A 6,147-nucleotide genomic window follows, 5' to 3' on the forward strand; every position below is an offset into this window, starting at 1 on the left:
AACAGACTTCAACTGAACCCTACTAAGATGGAGTGGCTATGGATGGACCTTTCTTGTGGTCCTTAATGGGGTTGCACTACCCCAGACATACCCAGTGTTTAACTTGGGGGTCCTTTTGGACTAATAGCAGGTAGCATCCCGGGCCAGGAGGGCCTTTCCCTAATTTCATATTGTGCACCAGTTATGCCCCTTCCTGGACAGGAAGGCTCTCTGCTCAGTCACTCATGCCCTGATCATCTCCCAATTGGACTATTGCAATGCACTCTACATGGGGCTGCCCTTGAAAAGTATCCAGAAGCTTTAACTATCTACACTCTTGGTTATTTCCTTTAAAGCCTTTTATAAAAGGATCCAGGGTATCTGAGGAGCCATCTTGCTCCAGTGGGATTGGCCCATCCAACAGAAGAAGCCTACTTTGCTCTATCAAAGAATTTTAACTGGCAGGGTCCAAGAGAAGACATTTTCTGCTGTGGCTACTGCTCTCTAGAATATTCTGCTGGAGATGAGGTCCACCCCTATCTGCCAGGCCTTCTGGAAGAGTGTTAAAACCTGGTTCTGCCAACTGGCCTGGGCCCCCATTGGGAGTATTCTCTGCTAAGGATGGCTGATGGGGTAGAGAAAAGATCCTCACATTTGTGTCACCTGTTCTCCTGGGTTTTAGTCTCTAATTTTTATTTTAATTGTTTCATATTATCTTTTTATCATCCTGTAAACTGTCCAGAATCACTTCAATAGTGGTATAGGTGGCATATAAATTTAATAAATATATAAACTTTTATATGGATTCTTGCACAGGAGTCCCAGCTGATAGCCTAAACAACCTTGTTCAATTCTATGATTTTGTGAAATGGATGACTGGAGGGCACTCTTACATTTTCCATAGTGTATAGAAAAGATCAAGCAGAAACTTCATTTAAAAAAAATGGGGTGGACATTTCTTTTTTTTCTGAATCCTTCAGTCAGCTCCTTCACTATTACTATTTTTACTGTTCTTTGGGTTCCTACAACCCTACAAGTAGACTAAAACCAGGGTATGTCTATACGTGAAAAAGATGCAATTTAACAAGTAGAGATGGAATATTTTATTTATCTTATTTATATTTCCATTTCTGAACTGCCCATCTCCCTCAAAGAGATAGAATCACATGGAAGTATTACCTCTGGTTTTATCCATGCTCCAACAGATGGCGGAAGCATTCAGAGTAAAACCCTATGATATACATGTATAAACTGTTACAGGAATCAAACAGGCTGCACTATGTAGAACAGTGTGGAGCCTTAATATAATATCTGATTAGTCTGATTTCAAAAGATTTCTGAAAAAGTATCTAGAGCAGGGGTCCCCAACTCCCAGTACCAGGCCGTGCGGCATGCCAGCAACAGGTCCATACAAAGAAGCAAAGCCCCATCCACGGGATGCAGGCAGCACACAAAACCTCATGCCCTCTGGTCCACGGAAAAACCTCTCTCCACGGAACCAGTCTCTGGTGCCCACAAAGTTGGGGACCTCTGCTCTAGAGTAATCTGTCTCTTCCCTAGCAGCTATCTGGCAAGACCGGAAGAGGAAAGAAAATGCCATCCAGAAGGCAGAGACATACTTTTCCCTAATTGACTGGATTCACACATCGCACTAAACTGTAGATTATTGAATGCATGAGGATTGGATTCAGACAATAAAAAGCCATGGCCAAGCAAACCATATTATAAGTTAATACAATGTATGACCCAAATCAGAAAAAAAGAGCTTTATCGTTGGCTGTGGTCTTTTATTAAACCCTCTACAGGGAAAAAAAGTTCTTTCCTAATGAGGGACTGTAAAAGTAACTATCAGCATTTGAATGGTACATCAAATCCTGCTTTCCAGGAAAGGGAGCCTTTTAGTTGAAAACATCTTTGACATTTGAAATCTTTTTCCTGCACACCCAAAATATGTGAACCTTGGTCCCAAAGAATAACTATGTAAAGTGGCCTGTTCTTTCAATCACAATAAGTCATTGATTTTTTAAAAATGATTATAGTTAACTTGCAGGCTTTCTAATTGACATCTATACAATCACCAAATCATTAACTGCTAGAAAAGGATATCATATGCCCTTGGACCTCACCAGATTGCAGAATCATCACTAAAGTCACAGGGTGCAGACAGTTCAGGGAGTACAAAAAGTCAGTGAGTACAAAGAGTTTACTATATTGCCCTTAAAATCAGCTTCCTCAGCTCCTGATCTGCAAGGAATAGAGGCCCATGTATTATCTAAGAAATGCTAATACTTTGCTTAAAGACCCCTGAACCAGGTAACTCATCCAATTTTGAAGTGAGCTTTTTCATAATAATGATTAAACAAATAAAATTTATCTTCTAAATACATATATCAGGGATGTCCAAACTTTTAGGAGTCAGGGATCTTTTGATTTTAATTTTTTTAATGGGCAAGGACCAGAATGGGTAAGAATGCTGGTGCAATTATATGTCTGGGAATGGCATGCACTGTGACTCATTGGTTAAAGTGTTAGACCCAGACTTTGGAAATCTAGATTCAGATTCACCCTCAATCTTGGAAGCCTATTGGGTGAGCTTTGAGCCAATCATTCTTTGTCCAACCTAGTGGGGGAAATTAGAAGGAATTGCCTTGACCTTCAAGAGGAAATGTGGGCTATATTTCTAACAAAGCATGACTTATACGGAGAGCTAATTCTGTTTTCAAGGAAGCTTCTGATACTGCTTCCTATAAGATTTTTCAATAAGGAATTTCTGATAAGCATCTGTTTTACAGATCTTAAAGTTCTATGACCGTGGTGGCGAACCTATGGCACACGTGCCACAGGTGGCACGCAGAGCCCTCTCTGTGGGCACGCGCGCCATCACCCCAGTCCTAGGCCTTCAGCTGGGTTTTATAAAACCTTTTCGCTTTAGGCCTCCTCCACCATGTGCAAAAAAAAAAAGTTCAATCAATCAATCAATTTCAACTTCTCGCAGGAAAAAAAAAGATCTCGCAAAGTTGGAATTGATTGATTGAACTTTTTAGTCCCACCCAGTCTGCCGTTACCATTGCAGCCATGCCCACCCAATGGGCCTGCCCACCCAATGAGTCACACCCATCCAATGGGCCACGCCTACCCAATGGGCCACGCCCACCCAATGGGCCACGCCCACCCAGCACCCAACGATAAATAAGTGGGTTTTGGGTTGCAGTTTGGGCACTCGGTCCCTAAAAGGTTCACCATCACTGTTCTATGAGATGAATTCACCACTTTCTACTTAGAAACAGTGAACAGAATAAATCAAGAAAACATACTTGGTTAATAACAAACTGGCAGTCAGAAATTACTTATTCCTCTCCCCCAAGTTCCTATGAGACTCAATGTACAATGTCCAACTGTTTAGTTCTATTTAGTTTTGTTTTGCTTAAAAGCTTTGTAATCTGCCTTGCCTGCAGTAGAATGACTCACAATAATAGTTAAAAACAAAAAAAATGTGTATCTCTAGAGCAATATATAGGGTTGAAGTAGACATATCCAATGGTGTGGCTTCTTTCCAGGTGTAGAACCCTATTTCTATGACCTCATTTTTTGGTATAGCTTTGTATTTAGGGCTCCTTTCCAAGCATAACACCTTATCTGAAAGGTGTTGAGGACTTGGGAGAAAAGTATTGTTATATGCCAATTACATATTATATAAAAATATGAGCAAATTTGATGTAACAGCTCCTGCTAACTGCAGGAGATGCTGATTTTAAAAAAAGGAATTGGATTTCAACATTTCTGAAGGAAATTTCTTCCAAACCTTTCATAGCCTCCTGCAAGTTACAAGGTAAGTAATTTAGTTTCTAGGATCAATGATATTTGTTTTCCTTTCCCATCCTCTGAAAAAAAGCTAAGGATGGCATTTAACGAATCACAGTCATGCTCACATACACACATTCCTAGAGCAATACGTTATTTTTAATATTTTCTATATATGAATTAAATTATTTTTAAGACTTACATATAGCAGGAATAGGAATCATCACTGGACTATCATTAGCAAAGTAATCTAAAAAAGAAGGAAGCAAAGAAAGTGTTAATATTCTTTGAATGGCTCTTGATGACCTCATTGCACTGGACACAACAGTGTTATGGTTTCAGAATGCAATTGGTAATTTTGTGTTGGTAGAATAGATGCCATATTTTTTTTTCTTTTGAGTACTAGATCCATAAAATAACTATGGAACTTAATCTTTCCTAATAATTAAGCTGTAATGGTTTAGTACAGGTACTTATTAGTATTGGGTCTCACACAAATTACAGGAGATATTCAAACACAATTTACATTTTTTTTCAATAAGGATAATGAGAATATATCTTCTCACTGCATGTGTTACACAGTAGGATCTGAAGCTAGCTTAGATAGGACTTCATCCCAGTTCCTTATAATTTGAACTATTAATCAGTTCAGAATTTTTCTTCTTCCTTTCAATTGTGTATGATTCTTGAATACTGTCTGGAAAAATACCTGCAAAATTTCTTGGCAAGGAAAGTGGGTTGCCCTTGCTTCTTTCCTAGGGCTGAGAGAAAGTGAATGGCCCAAGGTCATTCATCTGAATTTGTGCTTAAGGTGGGACTAGAACTCAAAGTTTCTAGCCTGATACCTTAACCACAACACTAAACTGGTTTTCATAAAATTTAAAAGATGCTTAAAGTTATGAAACTTAATAGGTGGTTAATCTATGGATTCAAGAGTTCATCTAGCCCTCCCCAACCTTGCATGTGACTGACCTGAATCTTGCCCAAAGGAAGACTTATAATTTTTAATATGGCAGAAAAAAGGAAGAATAAAAAACCTAAACATTTTCTTCAGTAGATAACTAAACTTACACAAAATCAAACATAATTTTAAAAAAATGTTATTTTAAAAAATCCTAACCCTAATCCTAACCCCGACCCCACCCTATTCCTAATCCTATAATAATTATATATATATATATCAAACATAATTTGTCCAGCTTATGTTCATTTTGGGTGTGCGTCCCTATAGCATGTTCAAAATGCAGTCTTCAACTCCAGAAGAGTTGCATGTCCTTAGTATATAGTTTGAGTTTTTAAGTGGAAGGAAATACAATTATAAAAAACATATCCTATTTAAAACTATACAAATCTATACTATACTATAAAACTAATACAGATTTACTGCATTTACTTCATTTTTCATGACAGAAACTCATTTTGAGTTTCAAAAACCAACTCTCAATTTTTGACAAATGAAAGCAAATATCAACCTTTGCTTTTAAGTATTGGTTATGGAAGGGACACGCTGTTATTATGTTGCTTACCTGTTTCCACATCTTGGTCTACAGAACCACGGCAGTAACAGCAGTCCATAAAGACGACATAACTAAACACGTTGAAGAGCAGACCTACGATTCCGACAATGAGAACATACAGAGCCTGTTCCGTCTTTACTGGATTGAGAAACCTCTTCACAGCTTCAATTAGGATGCTGAACATCAGGGCAGTGGCAAAGACAGAATTGCCAAAGGCTCCTACAACATCAGCCCGCAGAAAGCCATACGTGTTGCTTTTATGCCATCGTATGCGACTGAAACGAACACCAAGCAAGCCAATAATCATGGATATCAGATGGGACAGGACTGCAAAGCCATCAGAGGATAGTGCAAGAGAATTGCCCACATAGGCTACTGCCATTTCTACCACAAAAAGTATAAAGGTGACAAAGGACATAAAAAGAAGTCGACTGCTTCTTCCTGTGTAGCGTCCCATAGCTTCAGCACTCAGGGGGAGTTCTCTGCGTCTAGGGCAAGCACCTTAATAGCACTAGCAAAGATTTCAGCAATTCTCTCCTTTTTATCATCTTCTGCTAGCTATGTTTAGACATTAATTTTTATAAGATGCAATAAAACAATAAATTCTGCTTCAAGGGCAATTTAGCAAGAGGTTATCTTGCAAAGACCGTTACATGAGAAATCCGTAGAACATAATGCTATCTGCCTCCTCTACGGTCACCCGCTGGTTGTTTATTCCTCATGATAGCCAAGGTACAACATTATGGAGATTTTTGTTTATGTCACTGGATCTAGTCTTTTAATTAAGACTAGAATAAACAAGAATAAGTCTTTGGTTTCTTAGACATATAATCTTATATTGTTGTTTTTC

This window comes from Protobothrops mucrosquamatus, unplaced genomic scaffold (assembly GCF_001527695.2).
Source record: "Protobothrops mucrosquamatus isolate PMUCROS unplaced genomic scaffold, P.Mucros_1.0 scaffold1318, whole genome shotgun sequence".
Lineage (NCBI taxonomy): Eukaryota > Metazoa > Chordata > Lepidosauria > Squamata > Viperidae > Protobothrops > Protobothrops mucrosquamatus.